This window comes from Heterodontus francisci, unplaced genomic scaffold (genome assembly GCF_036365525.1).
Source record: "Heterodontus francisci isolate sHetFra1 unplaced genomic scaffold, sHetFra1.hap1 HAP1_SCAFFOLD_237, whole genome shotgun sequence".
Taxonomy (NCBI): Eukaryota; Metazoa; Chordata; class Chondrichthyes; order Heterodontiformes; family Heterodontidae; genus Heterodontus; species Heterodontus francisci.
This window is the reverse complement of record NW_027141318.1, coordinates 1,601,196-1,626,438: the sequence shown is the minus strand read 5'-3', so window position 1 is coordinate 1,626,438 and position 25,243 is coordinate 1,601,196. Positions and strand designations below refer to the sequence as shown.

General features: G+C 44.6%; 1 pseudogene; it reads left to right on the top strand.

The window, feature by feature from the left end:
• Positions 1-316: 316 nt before the first annotated feature.
• On the top strand, positions 317-24,137 carry LOC137362773 (probable G-protein coupled receptor 139; annotated as a pseudogene).
• The last annotated feature ends 1,106 nt before the right edge of the window (positions 24,138-25,243 follow it).

Sequence of the window (25,243 nt, the reverse complement as noted above, 5' to 3'; positions counted from 1 at the left end):
ATTAAGACTGCACCAACTCGACATGGGCAGCAGCATCCTGGGCTGGCTGATGGGGAACATCATGGATACTGGTCGAGTGAGAGTGAAGGGCGAACAAACACTGTCATCCTGAGAGAGGATAGCAAGTCCGTGCTCCATGGAACCACTCCCACGGGACGACACCTCAGCAATCTTCATAGCGGCAATGGCCCCCTATTCTGGATACACCACCACATTTATCTGGGATCTGATCTCCAGTGAAGTACTGGAAGTGACCCCCAGTACCTGATTGGCCCTGAAACTTCGCTAGACTTAACTGGGTTGTGGGGCTGCAGCAATGCATCTGGTCCCAGAGCTTGTGAAATACCGGCAGTACGCTCCGCTAAACCCGTACACTTATTTTGGGTCTAGGAATCCAGTGATGGGCAAGGTCCCAGGATTGCAGTGAATCCAGCAGTGGACCCCGTTCCCTGACCGTCCCTAGTTACGCCAAAACACTCTGCAGCAGTGGGTGTGGGCACTGGCCTACTGTAGTACCAGCAGTGCCCCAGCTACCTGCAGGCCCGGGTGATCCGCAACACTTGCCTGGTGTCCGGGTCTCCAGTCATGGCCCTTGTCTCCGGCCTGGTGAATTACCAGCAGTGACCCCGACTATCTGACTGGTCCTGTTGTCCCCACCACATTGAGCTAGGACCTAGGGCTCCAGCGATGGTTCTGTCCCCAAATCTGCTGTAGTACTGGCAGTTCCACTGCTTCCAATGGCGTTGCCGATAATACTGAGCTGCTGGCCCTCTGATTGTGCAGCAGCTTTGGCAGGCAGAATCCCCATCATTATAGGGCGGCACAGTGGCGCAGTGGTTAGCACCGCAGCCTCACAGCTCCAGGGACCCGGGTTCGATTCCGGGTACTGCCTGTGTGGAGTTTGCAAGTTCTCCCTGTGTCTGCGTGGGTTTTCTCCGGGTGCTCCGGTTTCCTCCCACAAGCCAAAAGACTTGCAGGTTGATAGGTAAATTGGCCATTATAAAATTGTCACTAGTATAGGTAGGTGGTAGGGATATATAGGGACAGGTGGGGATGTTTGGTGGGAATATGGGATTAGTGTAGGATTAGTATAAATGGGTGGTTGATGTTCGGCACAGACTCGGTGGGCCGAAGGGCCTGTTTCAGTGCTGTATCTCTAATATAAAAATAATATAATATAGGGATGTTGACAAATACGAAGTTCCCCTCATATTTTCGGCCCGTGATCAGGAACCACACTGGTTCCATTAAATTCAGCTCCCTGCCTCCAGCAGAAATGCCTGTCACTGGTATTTGATACAAACTGATTGTGGTAACAAATGCAAACATGTCACCACAAACTCCTTCAACTGTTGCTGTTCCTCCCAACCTGATGCATAATTTCATGATAATGCTTTCTGCTTCTTAGCCAATGTCATATCCACATGGTCACTAGCGATTTGAACCATGGAGTGCTTGTTTCCAAAGAATTCCATTCGCTTGCATTTGATCACGTGACATGTGAAAGTCCATATAAGTAATATTAACCATGTTACCTTCCACACCATACTCGATTACGTCATTGTAGAACTCGATCATATTTTGTCAGACATGATTGACATTAATATATCCTGGCTGCTTGTCATTTGCAAACTCAAGTTTTTTGTTGTTTTTTTTTCCAAGGCACATATAACTTGTCCACAGATTATAGACAGTCAAAGTTTCCCAATGTTACACCGACGTTAGGCTGCTGGAACTGTAATGACAGAGTTTACCCACATCTCCATTTTTTTGCAAACAGAGTGCAACAGTGGCACAGTGGTTCGCACCACAGCTTCAAAGCTCCAGCGACCCGGGTTCAATTCTGTGTACTGCCTGTGTGGAGTTTGCAAGTTCTCCCTGTGTCTGCGTGGGTTTTCACCGGGTGCTCCGGTTTCCTTCCACCACCAAAAGACTTGCAGTTTGTCGGTAAATTGGCCATTATAAATTGTCCCTAGTAGAGGTAGGTGGTAGGGGAATATAGGGACAGGTGGGGATGTTGTAGGAATATGGGATTAGTGTAGGATTAGTATAAATGGGTGGTTGATGGTCGGCACATACTCGGTGGGCCGAAGGGCCTGTTTCAGTGCCGTATCTCTAAAAAAAACATTTGTCAATCAGGAGTCATCTGTCACTACTCTCATATCCAAGGAGGATTGACAGATTCTGGCCAGTGTCTCTGCTATTTCCACCATTATTTCCATCAGCACGCCTCATACATCCCATCAAGATCGGGTAAATGCTATTCTTTATAGTGGCACAAAAAGTGTTGGATTGAAAGGGGTTAACTGAATCAGTTTGTTCAGTGACTGTAATTAATATCAGTCTCCATGTAACCAAATTGTGTCCCTGGAGGGTTTCCTGCTTTTATTAATAAAGTACTCCTTTCAATGTGTTATCCTGTAGTGTTAGTGGGAACATCAATACTGGCATTAACAAGACCAGTGCCTTTAGATCGAGGGAGAGGATCGATCAGAAAGTGAGAACAGCAGATTGGAACGTAACAACAGTGAGTCAGATTCTGAGAACAATTGATTGGAATGTCACAACAATGGGACAGAATTTGAGAACAGCAGATTGGAATGTTCCAACAATGGGCAAGAGTTTGTCTTATTGGTTTTACAGTCTTACTGCAGCTGATGATTCGATACCACTAGAGTGGCGGATCACTGATGCACTGAAGATTATTCAGTGCATTTACTATCTCATCCTCACTATTGTTGGTGTCCCTGGTAAGTCACTCTCTATCCAGCTTTTAATTCTATAAACCATCTTTAACTGCAGTACTGATCTAGGCATTTATTCTGCCCTCTTTGTTACTGTTGTCATTCCTGGTAAACCTCTTTCTTCAGCTATTAACTCTATAAACCATTGCGAACTGCATTAGTGTTCTTTTAATTTACTGTCACAACTTTGCTGCTGTTGGTGCCCCTGGCTAGTCTTCATATCCAGCTATTGCATGCGCAAATCACAGTTCAATACATTACTGTCCTTGTTATTTAAGAATTAGGGAGATTGAAGCCATTGTTTTCAGTCCCTAATGCAAACTTTGTCTCCATCCAATGAATCTGCCAATATATGAGGCTGAAACAGACTGCTCAGTTTCTCACCAATCGATTGCAGCCTGAGCTGAGTTACAATACAGTATCCTGTCCATCATCAATCTTGTCTGCTATCACCTCCTTAGGCAATCTGCTCCTTCAGTCACCATCTACCTCCTTGTTAAATCAAGACTCGACTATCCTAATGCTCCCCAGAAAAGAGTCTCAGTTACAAACTTACATAAACCACAGCCGATCGAAATCTCTGCTGCCAGTATCCTAACTCTTACAAAATGCTGATCATTCATAACCCCTGTGCTCACTTATCTACAGTTGTTCTTGGTCTAGTAGCACACCAAATGTGTTATTCTTATTCTTGTGCTCAGATGTCTTTATGACCCCCATCCCACCAGTTAGTCTCATTCTCCTTGTTTGTTCAGTTTGCTTAAACACTGTTTTTTTTTCAGGTTTACACTTGCTGCTGTTCAATATTCAGTGTATTAACACCTAATCTGTACTAATGCTTTGTCTTTCAACACACCATTAACATATTGTTTGCATTTGCTCCGTGACCTTTTGGTCAGCTATGTGGCCTGGTCCAATCTAGACCTCCTTTGTTATCTCTTGCCCCACCCCCACCTCACTTGCTTATAACCTGTGACTTTTCTAATATTTGTCAGTTCCGAAGAAGGGTCACTGACCCGAAACGTTAACTCTGCTTCTCTTTTCACAGATGCTGCCAGACCTGTTGAGTGGTTCCAGCATTTCTTGCTTTTATTTCAGATTTCCAGCAACCGCAGTATTTTGCTTTTATTTTAGTCTCATTCTCCTGTCCGTTTCCAATTTTCCTACATTTTTTCTCTCCCTTAGAGTATTTCTGCAGGTCATTTTTAAACGTGAATTGTTCTGGCTCTGGATTTCTCTGTGGCTGCAATTCTGGGATCCGTGGCACCACTGGTGCCGAGGCTATGCAGCATAGAAGCCTTGAAAGCCACTTACGGATTCTGCCCAGTGGACTTTCATGGTGATCAGAGCATTCCAGCAGCATTGGCACACGTGTTTTAACTTGGTTTGTACATGTTCACTGATGGCCTGTATTCGTTAATTGCACGAGGAACACACTTCCAGCCATATTTAAAAGGAGCAGACATCTAATTTGCAGGTGAGGGCCTTTTGACTTACCTCAGCAGTTGTAAATTTAGTGGAGGTGCTGTGGATGGTTTTCTGGAGGTTGCATTGTGAGCTGTTGCAGACATTCAAGGAGGACAGAGGATTTGGTAACCAACTGTGGGTGAGGTATGAGCACAGTAGTTACAGTGCATCTGGGTCTGCAACATGACCAACAAATGGAGCAGAGGGTGTAGAGAGGGGTGGCTTTGCAAAGATGGAAGAGGAGAGGGCTGTGTCTTTCCCACCCCGGGGTTTCCAGAGGACTTTTCCTACCTACCACTGACCAAGGAGCAATGTGTGAGGCGACTCTGATTCTTTAAGGAGATGGTCGCAGAGCGTGCCATCTCCTGCAACACGACCTGCAAATTGACAGCAGGGTAAGGACGGAGCTGCCAGTGGCTATGAATGTCACAGTTTGATTGGACGTTTATACATTCAGTTTTTTTTCCAGGTGGGAGCACGTGACATTTCTAGTATGCTGGCCATTGATATATACACTAGATGGCAGAGGCTATCTATGACGTATGTGATGAATACATCATTTTCTCCATCAGGAGTGAAAGCAAGATGAAATGACCTGTGGTTTTGCCGGGAAAGTGGAATTCCTGACGGTATACGTGTCTATGTGGGGGCTTCATGTCAATAGGTTGAGGTACCGGAGGTGAAATAACTCTCACTCCATTGGTGTTCAGTTGGTATGTGACCAGTACATCATGTTGGTGACTATTCAGTATCCTGGCAGCAACCACGTTACCTGCATTCTGAAGCCGTTGGCCATTCGCTCTATCTTCGGCCTGTGCAGAGAATCAGGATGAGGCTCCTCAGAGACAAAGTTATCCTCCCTATAGACGGCTCATAACCTCCCAACGCTTCCCACCCTTCCCCTGCCACCAACCAATCACGTGAAAATGACCCAAGCATAACCTGAACAATAGAACCACCAGGAACACGGTGGAGCAGACCAACACCGAGAGGTATCAATGCTTCCGATTGCTGAACCGCTCAGGAGGAGCCCTCCGGTACACACCGGCGCAGGGGCCCAAGTTCAAGGTGTTCTGCTGTACCTTTCATATCATCACCATCACAGACATTGGAACCAGGCATCAGGAGGCCACCTTCAGGAGGAGAAGGAGGACGAGGCAGGTCGCATATTTCCTGGATTCCTTCCTCCCTGACTTGTCTAGTGCTGCTACACAGTGTTACCCCTGTGGCTATAGAATATTATATTTGTTATGGGATGTGGGCGTCGCTGGCCAGAGCAGCATTTACTGCCCATGCCTAATTGTTCTTGAAAAGGTCGTGGCGATCTGTTTTCTTGAACCACTGCCATCTAATTAGTGCAGCTATATACACAGTGCTGTTAGGAAGGGAGTTCCACGATTTTTAATCAATGGCAGTGAAGTAACGACGACATAATTCCAAGTCAGAATGGTGTGTGGCTTGGAGGGGAAATTTAAGGTGGTGGTATTCCCATGCATCTGCTCCCCTTGCCTTTCTAACTGGTAGAGTTTGCAGGTTTGGAAGGTGCTTTTTAAGGATGCCTGGTGAGTTGCGACAGTTCAACTTGTATATGGTGCACACTGCTGCAACATTGCACCAGTGCTGGAGGCATAGAGCTATGACATGGAAGGAGGCCATTCAGAATGCAGGCTCTCTGCAGAGCAATACAATCAGCTCAACTTGCCTGTACAATGCCCATATCCCTGCAAGTACATTTTCTGCAAGTGCTCATCCAATTTTTTTTTTATATCATTGATTTGTCTCCGCATCCATCACCCTTATTTCCAGGTCATTACCAACCGCTGCATAAAAAAAAGTTCTTCTTCACATTCCCTTTGCATCTCTTGCCCAAAATCTTCAATCTGTGTCTCCGATTCTTGTGCCATTACTTAATGGGAACAATTTTACCTTGTCAGCCTTACTTAAGTCCAGCATAATATAGTATACCTCGATCAAATCTCAATCTTCTTTGCACCAGCCAGAAGAACAATAGCTTTTGCAACCTAACTTTGTAACTAAAAAAAAACCCATCCTGAAACCATTCTGCTAAATGTCTTATGCATCCTCTTCAAGCATCCTCACATCCTTCCTAAAGTGTGGTGATAAGAACTGGCAGTCCACTTGGGGGATAAACAGAGCTTTATAAATTTTCATTATACCTTCTCTGTTTTTCTTCGCTATTGTTCTATTTATGAAGCCCAAGAATCCATAAGCTTTACTAAAAATACTCTCATTCTGTTCTGCCAACTTCAAAGATCACTGCACATGGAGCGCCAATTCCTCTGTTCCTGCACCTCCCGCATGGCTATATCAAATTCTATCTGCCAATTGTCTGCCTATTGTGCTAGCCTAACTTTGTCGTGTTGCAGGCGGTTCAGATCATCGTCATTGTCGGTCACTCCTCCAAGTTTGTTATCGTCGGAAAATGTTGAAATTCTATCGTATATTACACGTTTCCTGTCATTTAAAACAACAAAAATAATAATAGAAAAAACAGTGGTCCTAGCCATGATATTTGCGGATCACTCCTGTCTACCATCCTCCGGTCTGAAATCAATAACCTTTTAACATGACACGCTGTTTACTGCCATGGCACATTTTATTTTTCACCTATTGGATACTGACCCTCCTATTCCATGAGCCACAATTTTGTTAACCAGCCTCTATCTGGTAATTTATCAAATGCTTCCTTCAAATGCAAATGGACATCAACCACTGCATTACCTTCACCAACTTTCTTTCTGAAAATTCTGTTAGATAATTCAAGCATGATGTTCCTTCCACAAAGCAGTGCTTGATATCCTTATTAACTCAACCTTTCCAGGTGTCTCTTGATATTTTCCCTGATAATTGTTTCTAAACACTTACTGAGCATTAATGTTGGACTAATTGGTCTTCAATCGCGAGGACGGTCCCTGCACCCTTTCTGGTATAAGGGTGTCACATTTGCCGCTCTGTAATCCTTTGGCACCTCTCCCATCTATGGAATATTGTAATATTATGGCAAGCCCTTCTGTTATCTCAGCACGATTTCCTTCCCCAACCTGGGATGCAAGCCATCCGGACCAGATGGCTTATCTACCTTAAGTGTAGCCAGCCTTTCCGGTACCTCCTCCCTATCAATTGTTACCCGATGCATTGCCTCCACTCTGTTCATTTCCACTGATATTGTGTCACATGCCTCTTTCTAAATAAACAGCGATATGAAGTACTCGTTAAGTATATTTACCTTGCCCTGCACCTCTAAGCATAAATTGCCCTATTTTTGTCTAATACGCACTACTCCACCTCGCACCACCTGATTAATAACTGCATGCCTGTAGAGAATGTTTGCATTCCCTTGTAGATGGTTTTCGGGCTCCCTTGATGTTGAATGGGAGTGCATGTTGAAGGTGGTGGTTGAGGTGTTCATGAATCGGGCTGCTTCGTCCTGAATGGTTTAAACGTCTTGGGTGGTTTTGGACCTGCAGTCATCCAGGCAAGTGAAGATTATTCCATTACGCTCCTGGCTTGTGTGGTGTGAATGTCACTTGCCAGTGATCAGACCAAGGTTGTTTTTGTCGAGGTATTGCTGCGTGTAGGAACGAACCGCTTCAGTACCTGAACAGTGACACATGGTACTAAACACTGTGCAATCATTAACGAATATATCTGATTCTGACCGTATGATGGAGGCAGGTCGTTGATGAAGCAACTGAAGATGGTTGCACTTAGGACACTACCCTGAGGAGCTCGTGCAGTGTTGTCCTGGACCTGTAATGATTGACCTCCAACAGCCACAACCATCTTCCTTTGTGCTATGTACGACTCCAACCAGCAGAGAACGTTTCCCCTGATTCGCATGACTCCAGTTTTGCTAGGGTTCCCTTGATTCGGGGAAGGTTTTGTTAGATTGGGAAATCGTGAATGTGACTCCTTTCTTCTAAAGGGGAGGGAATCAGGAAGCAGGGAACTACAGGCCAGTTAGCTTAACAACTGTCTTAGGGAAAATGTTGGAAGCTATTGATAAAGACATTATAGCAGGGCATTTAGAAAAAATCAAGCCAGTCAGGCAGAATCGGCATGATTTTTTGAAAGGGAAATCAAGATTAACCAATTTATTGAAGTTCTTTGAAGGAGTTACATGTGCTGTGGTAAAGGGGGACCAGTGGATGTATTGTACTTATATTTCCAGAAGGCATTTGATAAGGTGCCACATCTAAGATTATTGCAGAAAATAAATGCTCATGGTGTAGGAAGTAACATATTTTTATGGATAGAAGATTGGCTAGCTAACAGGAAACAGAGAATAGGCATAAATAAGTAATTTTCTGGCTGGCACGATGGAACGAGTGATTTGACACATGGATCAGTGCTGGGGCCTCAAATTGTTGCAATTTATATAAGTGACGTAGATAAAGGGACCGAGGATATGGTTGCTAAATTTTCTGATGACACAAAGATAGGTAGGAAAGTAACTTGTGAAGAGGACTTAAAGGGGGCTACATAGGGCAATAGACAGGTTAAGTGAGTAAGACCTGGCAAATGTAGTATAATATGGGAAAGTGTGAAATTGTCCACTTTGGCAGGAAGAATAAAAAAGAAGCATACTATCTAAATTGTGAGAGATTGCAGAGCTCTGAGATGCAGAGGGATCTTGGTGCCCTAGTCCATGAATCGCATAAGGTTATTGTGCAGGTACAGCACGTAATTAGGAAAGCTAATAGAATGCTATTGTTTATCGTGAGGGAAATTGAATACTAAAGTAGGGAGGTTATGCTTCAGCTACACAGGGCACTGGTGAGATCACATCTGGAGTACTGTGCAAAGTACTGATCTCCTTATTTAAGGAAGAATGTAAATGCATTGGAGATAGTACAGAGAAATTTTACTAGACTAATATCTGGAATGGGCGAGCTGTCTTACGAGGAAAGATTGGACACAAGACATGTATCCATTGGAACTTAGAAGAGTAAAAGGCGACTCGTTTAAAACATGTAAGATCCTGAGGAATCTTGATTGGGTGGATGTGAAAAGGATGTTTCTCCTTGTGGGAGAATATAGAACTAGGCATCACTGTTCAAAAGTAGGGGGTCGCCCAAATAAGACAGCGATGAGGATTTTTTTTTCTCTCTCTCAGAGTATCATGGAATTCTCTTCCTCAAAAGGCGATGGAAGCAGAGCCTTTTAATACTTTTAAGGAAGAGGTAGATAGATTCTTGATAAGCAAGTGAGTGAAAGCATATCGGAGGTAGGTGGAAACGTGGTGTAATCAGTTCAGCTATGAACTTATTCAATGGTGGAGAAGGCTCTATGCGCCTAGTGGTCTACTAATGCTCCTAATTCGTATGCTCATAGCTCCAATTCTGGTACATCCTCTATTTCCTTGCATTTTTATTTTCCTTCAGATATTTATCTGCATCTGTTTGGATGGTTACTGTTCAATTTGTATCCACCCCCCCCTCAGACAGTGTATTCCAAATCCGAATGACTCATTGCATCAAATAGATTTTTCTCGTGTTACCTCTGCTGTTTCTGCCAGTCACCTTAAATCTGTCTCCTCGTGTTAACAGCTCTCCTCTCGAAGGCAAATATCCCAAGTATACTAGCCTTCATCAAGTGGAGGTGACTTTACTGTCTCAGGCACGTTCGCAGTTTGGATGACTGACACCGGATATTGTATATGGGAAGATAATGCAAACCAGAAGACCATCAGGACGGCCAAAACTCCACTTCAAGGATGCTTGCAGGAGTGACATGAAGGTCATAAACATTGATTGTCACATCTGAAGACACAGGCTAACAGCAGAATAAAATGGTGATATTGCCTCTGGGTTGCATGCACCGCCATGACAATCAATGGCTACACCAGCTTGACAACAGATGCCAATACCAAAAACTGCACCCCCACAACGACACCCGATAACAACCTCACATGCAGCACTTTTGACAGAACATGCCTCTCATTGATTGATCACTTCATCCATCAAGCTAAACAACACCGGTATGAAAATATCCCATAGCAAATGGATTTGCTGCATGTCCATCATCTCCCAGTGATCGATGGATGTCAGCAAAGTGCTGGCGATTGGCACGTCCGATATTGGAAAAAGTTTATCTTGTTTTAATTTGACTAAATACTTTATAACGCTAAAGACCTCTATCAAATCTTTTCTGAAACGCCTCTGCCTTAAGGAGAGCAACCCCAGCTTCTCCAATATATCTACTTAACTGTAATCAATCATCCCTAGAGGTACCCCAGTGAATTTCTTCAGAAACGTCTCCAAATCCTTCACATCCTACCTAAAATGTGGTGCCCAGTGTTGAACTCAATAATCCAGGTGGGGCCTATCGAATGTTTTCTGTAGGTTGGGCATAACTTCCCGGTCTTTGTGCTCTTTGCCTCCATTATAAAGCCTCTGGACCTATGTGCTTTATTAACTGCTTTGTTAACCTTTTGTGTCATCTTTCAAGAATTGTGCATTTACATCACTACTCTTGCACCCCATTTGTAGTTGCACCATTTAGTTTGTATTGCTTATCCTCATTCATCCTCCCAAAATATATTACCTCACATATCGGCCTTGCTAATTACATATTGGGAAGACTGAAGCCATTGATGACAACGCTTCCTAGCTACAGGCTCCTTTGCAGCTGTCTGCGACTGAACAAGACTGTTTAGAGAAACTTAGTGTGACTGTTGAACCTGAGATGAGCTTCTGACCAAATGTTCATACCATCACTAAACCAGTCTAATTCCACCCACGTAACATCGCCCGAATTCACCCTTTCCCGCTTCTCTGCTGCTGAAACACTCAGCCTTACTTTTGTTACCTCTAGCCTTGACTATTACAACAAAGAACTGACTGGTCTCCAATATTCTACCCTCCAAAACTTGATGTGATCCAAAACACTGCCCTCCGTCTCACACCATGTCCCACTCAGACATGACCCCTATGCTCACTGGCCTACATTGTTTCCTGGTCAAGCAATGCCTCCATTTTAAAACTTAAATCTGTGTTTTCGTTTCCACCATCGCCTCACCTCTCCCTGACTCTATAATCTCCTCTTGAAAGCAACCCCCGAACACCACTGCTCACTTCATTCCAGATTCTTGACCATCACTGATTTGAATTACTCTACCATTGGTTGCCATACCTTCAGCTGCCTAGATCCTAAGTTCTTAAATTCCCTCTGTAAACTTTACATTGACAGGCAGGAGGCAGAACAAAATGGTTAGGACCTGTATTTTGCAGAACGGAGAAAAAATACATCTGCCTGAAAGAGAAGGCTTTCTTCTCTTGTAAAACAAGAAATGTTACACTTGAGGTGGTGGCTGTGGTCTGCCTGGAGAGACAAAAAGACCCATGGATTGGAAATAACCCAGATAAAGAGGAGTTGCCGCTCTCTGTGGAGAAAGTCTCCTTTGCTGAGAGGAAGCCCTGCATTTTTTTTTAAAGCTAGAAGATTCCTATTGCTGCCAGTCTCTGGAAAATCTCTGGCTAAGGAGTGATTCTTGTTGCCTTTTACGTTATGGGAGATCCTGAAAGCTGAAGAAAGCTTCTATTGCAAGATTACTATTAAAGGTCGACCTGTTGTTGCACCCTTTGCTGAAAGATCGGTGTGACGCCTGCTGCATTCAAAGTACTGCGAACGCCTATCTGGGACTGTTCGTCAACCTTTTTCTTTTGGGCCTCTTATCTCGAGAGACAATGGGTAAGCGCCTGGAGGTGGTCAGTGGAGTGTGGAGCAGCGCCTGGAGTGACTATAAAGGCCAATTCTCGAGTGACTGGCTCTTCCACAGGTGCTGCAGTAGTGTGCAGTAGTGGGAGTGAATTAACAGTGCATTACTCCAGCGTTGCTCTTAACAAAAGCACACATTGAAGCAAATGAAAACGATCTGATAGCCATTACGTGGACATAGCTGCAGGATGACAAGGATTGGCTCCTGAATATTGAGGGGTATATGACCTTTATGAAGTCCAGGAAGCTAGGTAACGCTGGAGGGCTAGCATGGTCAATAAAGGATGGATTTCGTGCAATATTTAGAGATGACGTTGGTTCAGGAGATAAGGATGTAGAATCATTTTGGTTGGAGATGAGGAATAGTAGGAGTAATAAGTCACCAGTGGGAGTGGTCAACCTGCCCGCTAACAGTAACCATAATATAGGACGAAGTATACAAGAATAAATGTTGGGTTCCTGCAATAAAAGGATTGCAATAATCATGCGTGATTTTAATCTACATATAAACTGGAAAAATCAGATTGACAACATTAGTCTGAATGAGGAGTCATAGAAAGCTTTGTGATAGTTTCTTAGAGCAACATGTTCTGGAGCCAACCAGACAGCAGGTTATATTAGACTTGGTATTGTGTAATGTGTCAGGATGAATTAATGATCTCATAGTAACGGCCCTTCTAGGTAGCAGCGAGCACACTATGATTGAATTTAACATCCAGTTCGACAGAGAGAAGAGTAGGTCTAAGACTAATATTTTAAACTTAAATAAGGGAATCTATCTGGGCATGAAAGCTGAGCTAACTAAAGTGAACTGGACTACTAGGCTTGGAGAAAGATTAACATAGATATAATATAGACAGGTTGAGTGAGTGGGCAACAAAATTGGCAGAGGGAGAATAATGTGGGACAATGTGAAGCTCACTTTGGCAGGAAGATTAAATAAAAATCAGAGAATTGCTTAAAAGTAGATTGACTGCGGAATTCCGAGGTGCAGAGCATTCTAGATGTTCTAGATTATGTCATAAAAAGTTAGTATGCAGTTACAGCAAATCATAAAGAAGGCTAATAGAATGCTATTCTTGATTACAAGAGGAATTGAAAATCAAATTAAGGAATTTATGGTTCAGTTGCACACGGCATTGCTGGGGCTACATCTCAAATATTGTGTGCAGTTTTGGTCTCCTTATTTAAGGAATGATGTAAATACGTTGGAGGCGGTAAAGAGAAGGTTTATTAGATTGATACCTGGAATGAAAGGGTGGCCTTATATGGAAAGGTTGGAAAACAGGGGCTTCTTTTCACTGGAATTCAGAAGAGTGAGGGGAGACTAGATTGAAGTATGTACGAACCTGAACGGTCTTAATAAGGTAGATGTACAGAGGATGTTTTCTCTTGTGGCTGAGTCCATTACCAGGGGGCACTGTTTTAAAATTAGCTGTCGCCATTTTAGGACAGAGATGAGGCGATTTTTTTTCTCTCACAGGGTTATGTGACTTTGAAACTCTGTCTCAGAAGGTGGTGCAGGCGGGGGTCATTGAATATTCTTAAGGCAGAGGGAGGTAGATTGTTGTTAGGCAAGGGAATCAAAGGTTGTCGGGGTAGATGGGAGTGTGGAATCCGAGACACAAACAGATCAGCCATGGCCTTATTGAACGGCAGAGCATGCTATAGGGCCGAATAGCCTGCTTCTGCTTCTAATTCGTACGTATCTATGCTCGTATGTTCGTATGACAGCGCTGACACAATGGGCCGAATATCCTTCTTCTCTGCTGCATCAATCTCTGATTCCATGAACAAGAGACAGAGGATGGAGAATGAGGGAGGGAGAGAGAGAGAGGGAAATAAAGTAAGAATGAAACAAAGGAAAATAGAGTCGGTTTTGTGCTGTTTTTTGTGAGTAGGGGTTGTGATTCGTGATCTGTCCATACCCGTTACTGTTGAGGCAGGTAATACACAAACTTCATACAGCCTCTTCATTTCCATGAATTCTACCCGCGCTGCTGTCTCTCTGCACGCTTAACAAAGGCCTAACTGTGTGTGGAACTGGCTCCTGTATCAGCCAGGGTACAGCTCTTAAAGGTAGTCTGTCCCAACGCACGGTTTCACAGGAGGCTGCTGCTGCTGACTGTGAATGCTACAATTTGAGTCAAGGCAAATGGAATACGAGGGCAGAGGGAGGGATCTGTGGTTCACGGATGTGTCGGTGGAGGCCTTAGTCAAGGAGGCTGAGGCAATGTTTGCGTGGGGTAAAGCGGAGACCCTCAGGAAATGCCCTCCGAAGGAGCTGGGAACAGGTGGTCAGGGAGGTCAATGCGAGAAGTCTGGCTCCGAGGGCAGCAGTGCTAGAAGAAGTTTAATGAACTTACACGGGTGGTCAATGTCAGTGAATTCATCTCCACATTGCAACTTCTGCCCCCAAAACCACCAAACTCTAATACTTCTCAAATCACGACACAACCATCACTGAGCCATCAGCAGTCCCTAACACTCAGGACTGACGCCTAGCATTTACATACTTCATCTCACTCTCACACATTTTCCACTGATGACAGCCTCACACTTATCTGTCACCTCCTCCACATACCTCCAGCTATTCAGCTATGGCAGGCACATCACCCAAACAAATTGCAGCACAATCACCGACATTCTGCCCTCTCTCTGGGGACATAATTGCGTCTCTAATACTCTGTGTGTGGTGGCCAATAACATTCCAGGTGGGTTCAACACAGGTCAGGGAAAGAATTGCATCGTTACTAAAATGTGTACTGTGGTCAGTAGCACTGCCAGTGTATTAGCACAAGCTGGGGATATAACTGGGCCTTTCCTGCTCGCTGTGTGGGTCAGTATCACACCGGGAGGGATTGCAACTGGCCGGTGATAGACTTAGGCCTTTCCTGCTCCCTGTGTGCATCAGTATCACACCGGGTGGGATGAAGACATGTTGGGGATAGAATTGCTTCTCCATTTGCAACAGGAGACTTGGAATCTGCCCCATTTAGTTCAACCTCCAAGTTTTAGCATTCAATTTTCACAGAGAAAAGTTATTTTTTTCTCAGTTTTTAAAAGCTTTACGAATTCGTAGAGTTCAAAACAAAAACAACAAAACTCTTGTGACACCTTGGTAAAATGAAACGACCTTCTTTAATATGTTTCATTACCATGCAAATCAGACGTAAAAAAAACTATCGGAATATATTTACGCATTCATGCCCCCATTTACTCCACTGGTAGATAACACAATTTTGCTTTGTACCATTGTTATTCATGTAACTCACTAACGTTACATTCGTGACAAAGCATCGGCAACTACAATGTTTCATCACCACCCCCCACCCCCCGCCCCCGAAATGTGTACAATCTTCAAATCAAATGGTTGCAACAATAAGCTCCATCTGAATATTTTGGCATATTGGTTTTTAACTTTTACCACATATCTTCTTCCCATTCAGCGAATTTCAAACTTCCAAACATAGTCTCCAAGTTGTTTCATGTGTTCATTCCAAGTGTCCCTACAGAACAGCACTTCAGCAAGTTGAACTGAAAAGTTAGAAACAGTGGCCATTAGTGGTTCACTAGTGTCTGTGAAGTTTTTTGAGTATCCATTACACTGTGTGGTATGACTGGACACTGATAAAGACCATGTGGTGTGACACAATGTATACTACAAACAGCAAGGGTATCAGCACCGATCCCTATAGTACACGACTTGTCATAGGCTTCCACTCACAAATACAACTCTCAGCCAGTACCCTCTGCCTCCTGCCACTAAGCCAATTTTGGAGACAATTTGCCCTGAATCCCATGAGCTCTTACGTTCTTAACCAATCTCCCATGCGGGACCTTATCTAAAGCCTTACTGAAGTCCATGTAGACTACATCGAATGCTTTACCCTCATCTGCACATCTAGTCACCACCTCGAAAAATTCAATCGAGTTAGTTAGACACGATCTCCTCCAACAAAGCCATGCTGACTATGCCTGTTTAATCCCGACCTCTCCAAATTCATCCTGTGTCTCATAACTTTTCCAATAGTTTCCCAACCACTGCTGTTAACTCAAAGGCCTGTAATTATCTGGTTTATCCCGACTGCCATTCTTGAATAATGGTACCACATTCGCTGTCCTCCAGTTCTCTGGTACCTCTCCTGTGACCACAGAGGTTTTGAAAATGTGTGACAAGAGCCCCTGCTATCTCCTCATTTGCCTCTGGGACACATCTCAAAGAACAAAGAAAATTACAGCACAGGAATAGACCATTCGGCCTTCCAAGCCTGCGCCGATCCAGATCCTCTATCTAAACATGACGCCTATTTTCTAAGGGTCTGTATCTCTTTACTTCCTGCCCATTCAGGTATCTGTCTAGAAACATCTTAAATGACGCTGTCGTGCCCGCGTCTACCACCTCCGCTGGCAAGGCGTACCAGGCACCCACCACCCTCTGCGTAAAGAACTTTCCACGCATATCCCCCCTAAACTTTTCCCCTCTCACTTTGAACTTGTGTCCCCTAGTAATTGATGCCCCCACTCTGGGAAAACGCTTCTTGCCATCCAACCTGTCTATACCTCTCATGATTTTGTACACCTCAATCAGGTCCCCCCTCAACCTCCGCCTTTCTAATGAAAATAATCCTAATCTAATCAACCTCTCTTCATAGCTAGCGCCCTCCATACCAGGCAACATCCTGGTGAACCTCCTCTGCGTCCTCTCCAAAGCATCCACATCCTTTTGTTAGTGTGGCGACCAGAACTGCACGCAGTATTCCAAATGTGGCCGAACCAAAGTCCTATACAACTGTAACATGGCCTGCCAATTCTTGTACTCAATACCCCGTCCGCTGAAGGAAAGCATGCCGTATGCCTTCTTGGCCACTCTATTTACCTGCGTTGCCACCTTCAGGGAACAATGGACCTGAACACCCAAATCTCTCTGGACATCAATTTTCCCCAGGACTTTTCCATTTACTGTATACTTCACTCTTGAATTGGATCTTCCAAAATGCATCACCTCGCATTTGCCCTGTTTGAACTCCATCTGCCATTTCTCTGCCCAACTCTCCAGTCTATCTATATTCTGCTGTATTCTCTGACAGTCCCCTTCACTATCTGCTACTCCACCAATCTTAGTGTCGTCTGCAAATTTGCTAATCAGTCCAGCTATACTTTCCTCTAAATCATTTATGTATATCACAAACGACAGTGGTCCCAGCACGGATCCCTGTGGAACACCACTGGTCACACGTCTCCAGTTTGAGAAACTCCCTTCCACTGCTACTCTCTTGTTGCCCAGCCAGTTCGTTATACATCTAGCTAGCACACCTTGGACCCCATGCGCCTTCACTTTCTCCATCAGTCTACCATGGGGAAAATTATCAAACGCCTTACTGAAGTCCATGTATATGACATCTACAGCCCTTCCCTCATCAATCAACTTTGTCACTTCCTCAAAGAATTCTATTAAGTTGGTAAGACATGACCTTCCCTGCACAAAACCATGTTGCCTCTCACTGATAAGCCCATTTTCTTCCAAATGGGAATAGATCCTATCCCTCAGTATCTTCTCCATCAGCTTCCCTACCACTGACGTCAGGCTCACCGGTCTATAATTACCTGGATTATCCCTGCTACCCTTCTATCTCATCTGGTTCTGGAGATTTATCCACTTTTTAAGCCCCCTAAAACTGACACACTTCCTCCCTTTCAATGCTAATATGTTCAAATATATCACAATGCTCCTCCCTGATCTCTACACCTATATCATCCTTCTCCATAGTGAACACAGATGCAAAGTAATTATTTAAAACCTCACCTATGTCCTCCGGCTCCACACACAGATTGACACTTTGGTCCCTAATGGGCCCAGCTCTTTCCTTGGTTATTCACTTGCCCTTAATATGCTTTAAAAACTCCGTAGGGTTAATCTTTATCTTGCCCGTTGGGGCTTTTTTCTTGTCCGCTCTTAAATCTCTTAATTACTTTTTTTAAGCAACCCCTACACTTTCTATACTCCTGTAGTGCCTGCGCTGTTTTCGGCACTTCGAATCTGCTATAAGCCTCTTTTTTTCCTGATCCAATCCTCTAAATCCCTTGTAATCTAGGGTTCCTTTAAATTGTTGGTCCTCCCCTTCATCTTAGTGGGTACATGTTAACTCTGAACTCTCACTATTTCCTCTTTGAATGAGCCCCACTTCTATGTACTTTAGAAGAGCGTGTTGTACTGTGATTAAAGAAGACTTGTTAAACATCTCATTTGGACTATCTAAATTCCAAAGACAGTTTCAGATACTCGGTTGTCTGTCTGTGGTTAATTTCACCTCCAAAAGTGGAACTTGTTTAGCCATTGTTCGGGTTACTGCACATGCAGGAAATATTCCTGGAACTTGTTTCCGTAATTGTTCTGTTTCTTTAACTTCACCTGGTTTCTCCGTGACTGCAGAAGAAACTGACACACTTCCTCTGGCCAAATATTCCCCAGGACTTCGTCAACTCCCTCTACTGGCAAAGTATGGACAGCTTTGCCAGTTGTTGTTCCAGGCATTAGGTCAGTGTCTAGATGCACTCGATGCAAAGGTATGGGCATATACACCCCAATAATACCATATACTAAACCTTTAGCGTTCATTGCGCTCTCTGGTGGAAATGTTATACCTTTCCCCAGAAAAACAATTTGGTTGTTCCTGTATCCTTAAGCATTATGATGGGTGTGCCTGCCTTACCTGAGGGATATGAAATTATTTTTCCTTTTGACAAGAAGAACCTTCTGTCGATAAGATTCAGGGACTAAATCAAACACAGCGAGAATAGCCCTTTTTTGCCATCTCATAATCTGCAGAAGCCTCTTCAGGAAGCATGGTTTAAACTTCATGAGCTCTGCCTAACAAGCTGTTTTGCATAAACACTGTCCAGCTTTCATTTGTCCAGTTCAATTGTTTGGCTATTTTTTCAAAAGAAATGAAAAATGCCTCGGCCTCCATTTCCTCAAACTTAAGGACAACTTCTATAAATTTAAGCACAGTTTCGCTTGTTCCTGGGCTGTATTCAGATTCATTTTGACCAGAATTTCCCCTGGAGTCAGTACTACACCTTTGTCTTCGTTCCATGTCTTTAAGTTAAATTCCCTCTTTTTCAAATTCAAGCTTTATTTTTATTGTCAATTCTTTCTCAGTCTTAAGATTTCTTCGTCCTTCTTCTGCTCAGTTTTTTTTTCATTTCTAACTGAATCTTAGCCAATTCTACTGCATCACCCTTTGACTTGTTTTCTTCTTCTTCTTCTTCTTCTTCTTCTTCTTCTTCTTCTTCTTCTTCTTCTTCTTCTTCTTCTTCTTCTTCATCTTGCAGTTGCAAATGTTGAACAATGTTGTCAATTATCTCTTATTTTTAGTACCTGATTTCAAATTGAACCCCAATTGTGCTACCAAATCTTTCAGTTCAAATTTGGTTAAAGTTTTCAAGTCACTGAGGGACACATTCCCCGCCCCACCCCACAGCAAAAAAAATTAAAAATAAACTTCAGCAGCTGCTAATGCCATTCCAATGTTATAGATTTTAACCTTATAAAAGAAAACTGGTTCTTTTTTTTTTTCTCTTTCAAATTATTACTCCCCTCACAATTAACGTAATTCGCATAGGAAACGATCCCCACATGAACCCCCAATTAATATGTTATGATCAAGGCGGGAGTACTGCACTGTCAATTCAGTCCCACTAATTTATAAGTCATAGCATATTAGTGGAGTTTCCCGTCTATTGGAAAATAGTCAAATCAAACACCCGAAGTATCCCCCAGAATAAAGCATACCAAATTAGTTTGTTGTACAAAACGACAAAATTAGCTATTTATTGATAAACTGTGATTTAAAAAACAATGAAAGAACTCTAGATGTAAAAAAAATCTTATTCTTCCTAACCCTCATGCACACACGTAGACATTCAAGAAAACAAAACTTTTAACTGGTTATAAAAGGATGTTTTGAATTTCAACTGCTTCTTAGGAATAATAAAATAATTAGGTTTTCACGTTCTGGTAGGGTATTTCTGGGCCAGTGAGGTGTCTCTGAGTTGAATAGTCGGATGCCACTGGATGTCTCTCCAGGCGAGGATGATGAACATTCTGTGACGTCTAGGTGTTCACAGCACTTTGCCTGCAGCAGACATCACACAGCTCTTTCTGCAAAGTGTGTAACAACAGGTCTACCTGGGTTTTGAAATAACAATCCAGCAATAGAAGCTTTCTTGAGCTTTCAGCATCTCCGAAAACAGGAATCACTCCTGAGGCAGAGATTCCTCAGAGGCTGGAGGCAATACGAATCTGCAAGTTTAAAAAAAAAATGCAGGGCTTCCTCTCAGCAACGGAGACTCTCTCCACGGAGAGCATCAATTCCTCTTTCTCTGTGGCTTTTCCTGCCCAGGGAACCTTTTCTCCCGCCAAGCAGACCAAAGACACTAACCCAAATGTAGAACTTATTTTTTTGTAACAAGAGAGGCAACCTTCTCCTTCAGAGAATGATTCCACCCCCCACCCCCGGTCTGCAAAAACAAGGTGCCAGCCAGTCTGTTCTCCTTCCTGCCTATCCAGTTCACTGATCATTCACAAAGAAAGAAATTAATGAACACTAACAATATGTCACGTGACCTGTCATTTCCCTTACTGTTGTTTGGAACAGGTGCCTTGCAGTCTCTCCCACTCAGTTCACTCGCCAAGTTTCAGCATTCAATATTCACAAAAAAATCCTTTCTATCAGTTCTCAAAAGCACACAAAATTCTTCGCTTTAAAAAATCACACTTGTGACACTATCAATTCATCTACTTTTTTTTTGAATGCTACGTGCATTCAGATACATAGCCTTTCATTTTGCCTTTTGCTTATCATTGTAACATCTAGTCTCGAACGCTGGTCCATTCTTAGGCTTTTCTCTGTGTCACTCCCTGCCATTCTCTAACCTTCATTTCACATTTTATTATCTTGCTGTCCTGCCATGACTATAACCCTTGATTCGCTTCATGTACATAAGCTTGATCCATCGCCCGCCTTGTTTAGTTTAAAGCACTCTCTACTTCTCTAGTTTCCTGCAACATTGGCCCCAGTTCGATCCGCTCTGAACTGGACTGTCTGCTGGTCTGTCTCTCGCTGACGCCACTGTTATACACTGACTGTGGCTACTGACTGTAGCCCTGCTACTTGTGCAGGCCGCCCAGTAAAACAAGAGAGCCTCACTGTAGGATTGGAGCAGGACCCCTCCGTGTGCAATCTGTGGCCCATGGATGGACTCCCGGCAGCAAAGGCTGCTTCGACATTAAACACTCCTGTACTCAACGACTACCCTCAACCAGCTTCCAGGGGCTACCGGACTGGCACCAACAACCTCACCGCACTTACTTGGGGTCTGGTACTCCAAGGCCGCTCCTGGTCCAAGGCCTGGTGTACCAGCAGTGATCCCCACTCCCTGACTGGCCCTGGCTGCACCTGCCCCCACCCCCTTCACCTTCCTGGATTCTGAGAATCCAGCGATGGTCCTGCTCCAAGGACTGGTGCACTTCCGGCAGTTGCCCTCAGCCGTAACGAGCCCCAGCTGCCCTGCCACACATACCTGGTGTCTGGTTGTCCAGGATGGCCCTGGCCCCAGTCCTGGTCTTGTACTAGCAGTGCTCCCCTCTTTTTTACAGACCCATGCAACAGTGCACCAATCTTCTTGGCTATGAGTTTCCAGCGAAGGTCCTGTTTTCAGGCAGTGGTCACCGTTCCGTGACTGATCCCGGCTACCACACCACATATCTCTGGGAACCGACCTCCAGTGATGTTCCTTGTCCCAGGTCTTGTGCAGTATGGACACTGGCTCCCGGTCCCTGACTGTCCCTGAAACCCCACCACATTAAACTGCGGTGTGGGGCAGCAGCAATGCAACTGTTTCCAGACCTGGTGTGATGCAATGGGCCCCACCCTCTGAGTGCCCCCCGTAAACCCCTACACTTAGCTAGGATCTGGGATACCAGTGATGTTCCAGTTCCCAGGAATGCAGTAGATCCAGCAGTGGCCTCCGCCCCCTTTCCAGTCCCAGCGACCTCAGAACACTTACCTGGGGTCCATACTCAGCAACAGTAGGCATGGGCTCGGGCCTGGTGTAGTACCAGCTGTGCCCCTCACTACCTGACCGTCCCTGGCAACCCCACCACACTTAGCTGGGGTCCAGGATCTCTAGCGATAGCCCTCGTCCCAGGCCTTGTGTAGTACTGGCAGTGGCACTGAGTCACTAACTGGCCCTGGTGTCGTAAACCACACTTGCCTCAAGTCCATGGCTCCAGAGACGGTGCTGAACTCAGGCGCTGTGTAGTACTGGCAGTCCCACTGTTCCCTGTAGCACTGTCTGTCTTACTGAGATGCTGGTCGTCTGATTGTTCAGCAGCTTTGGCAGGCGGGATCCCTATCTCAAAGGGATGGGGCCATGGCGCCGCGCAGTAAATTGCTCGAGTGCTACTGAATTAGACCGGGTAATGGCTCTCAATTCCCAAGACGAGGTTCCCCTCACGTTTTCTGACCCCTGGAAACAGCTCCGCTGTCTCCACGACATTCAGCTAAATTTCTCTCTCCAGCAGAAATCCCTCTCATTGAAACAATAATTAGATACATAATGAATGTGGTAAAATATGCACAAATGTCACTCCGATCGCCTTCAAACTGTTGTTTTGACTCCCAACCCGATATATATTTCCCGATCATTCCCCTAGCTTACAGTTAAGTGAGTGACGATTGAGATTAGTTCTTTCATTGATTTATTTAGAAGACGCATTCCCAATTATTGCTTTGAAATAAATGAATTCCGTTCTGCCTGCCACAGGTGAGGAAATCTCTCAGTCAGTCCAACGTTTAACTTTCTGTACAAGAGCAAAATGCTGCCATTGCTGTAAATCAGAAATAAAAACAGAAAATGCTGGAAATGTTCCGCAGGTGTGGCAGCATCTGTGGAGAGAGAAACAGAGTATTTGTTTCATTCATTGACCCTTTATTAGAACAAGGGGAGATTACAGTTGGAACAGTTTTTAAACCAGGCAGGGAAAGGGGGGTGGGGATTAAGATCAACATGGAGTTTAACAATTTCAATGTCATCCTTTTGTCATTTAATCACTCCTTCCTTCCACCATACCACAGACTTTTTTGTTTCTTTTTTCATGTCCAATCATTTCAATATGTCACTGGATACAGGAACACATTTATAAATCTCAATAAGTCCTTAATTCTTTGCTCCCAGCCTGATATATAATTTCTCTGTTTATTTCCCTTCCTCACAGTTAACTTGCTTACGATTAGGATCATGTCTCGGTGAAAGTGCGGTCTCTCCAAATGTGTCACTCGCTACCTGGTGGCCATGGCAACGGCGGATCTACTGGTCATTATCCTCGACCTGATAATGAGGCACATTCCCATTGTTTATTGGGAACAGTTTCAGTTCCTGGAGTCCATCCCCATGTGTAATATCCACGCCGTCCTGCTTTATGCAGCCACAGCCTGTTCTATCTGGTTCACTGTCACTTTCACCTTTGATCGATTTGTGGCCATTTGTTGCCAGAAGCTGAAAAGTAAATATTGTACTGAGAAAACGGCAGCTGTGGTTCTGGGAACAGTGACTGCGTTGAGCTGTTGAAAGAAGATCTTCTGGTCTTTTATGCTAACAGATGAGTATAGGCTGGGGAACTACCCCTGGTTTTGCCAGGTAACAGTCGATGTTTGGTTCTCTCGGGTTTGGGGAACAGTCGAGGTCTTCCACAACATTCTAACCCCGGCGCTCCCATTTGTGGTGATTCTGCTGCTCAATGCTCTCACCATCAGACACATTTTAGTGAACAGCAGAGGACGCAGGAGACTCCAGGCTCACAGGAGTGGCGAGAATCGCAGAGACCCAGAGATAGAGAGCCGAAGGAAATCCATCATTTTACTGTTAGTTATCTCGGCCAATTTCATCCTGCTATGGGTTGTGTTTATGGTGAATTCGATATGGTGGCGGATGTGGGGTCTGGGGTTTGTGTCTGTGTCTGTATATCTACCTGATTTTGTGCAGGAATTGGCTTTCATGCTGCAACTCCTGAGTTGCTGCACAAACACTGCGATTTATGCCGTGACCCAGACTCATTTCAGAGAGCAATTGAAGAATGTGCTGAAATATCCCTTCACTACAATTGTGAAATTCTGTCAATAATGAGAGGAAATGAATCACTATCACACGCTACCATGGGGCGCGGCCTCTCGCTAACGTGACAGAGTGAGGTGAGGTCTGTCGCTATGGTGGCGGAATGGGGTGGAGCCTGCCACTATGGACATAGGTTGGAGATGTAACCCGCTGCGAGGTGACCTGGAAGGAGCGAGGCCTGTCTCCACTGTGACAGAGAGGGCGTGCGTCCTTTCTTTATGGAGGCAGAGCGGGGTGGGGGTGGCTTAATTGTGTCTGAACTCTGGCAAGGCCTATGGCGATGGAGACAGTGTGGGGGCAGATCCTGTTGCTATGGTTTCTGAGCGCGGGCGGAATCTGTCGCTAAGGAGACAGAGTGAGGACGGGGACTTTCACAATGCGCTGATAATTGGCAAGTAACATTTGCGCCATACAAGTGCCAGGAAATGGCCAACTCTCCTTGGCAGTCAATGACATCACGATCGCTCAATCCCTCACTATCAAAATCTTGCAGTTTGCCATTGACCATAAACTGAACTGGAGTAGCCAGATAAATACCGTGGTTACAAGAGCAGGTCAGAGGCTGGGAATCCTGCTGCGAGTAACTCACCTCCGGACTCACAAAAGCCTGTCCACCACCTACAAGGCACAAGTCAGGAGTGTGATGGAATACTCTCCACTTGCCTGGGTGAGTGCAGCTCCAACAACACTCAAAAAGCTGAACACCATCCAAGACAAAGCAGCCCGCTTTATTGGCACCCCATCTACTACCATTCACTCCTTTCACAACGAACGCACAGTGGCAGCAGTGTGCACCAATCTACAAGATGCACTGCAGCAATGCCCCAAGGTTCCTTCGAAAGCACATTCCAAATCCGCAACCTCTGCCACCTAGAAGGACAAGGGCAGCATTTTCGTGGGAACATCACCACCTGCTGATGCCCCTCCAAGCCACACACCATCCTGACTTGAAGAATATCATCTTTCCTTCACTGTCGCTGGGTCAAATTCCTGGAACTCCCTTCCTAACAGCACTGTGGGATTACCTACCCCACATGGACTGCAGTGGTTCAAGAATGCAGCTTACCACCACCTTCTCAAGGGGCAATTAGGAATGGGCAATACTTGATGGTCCA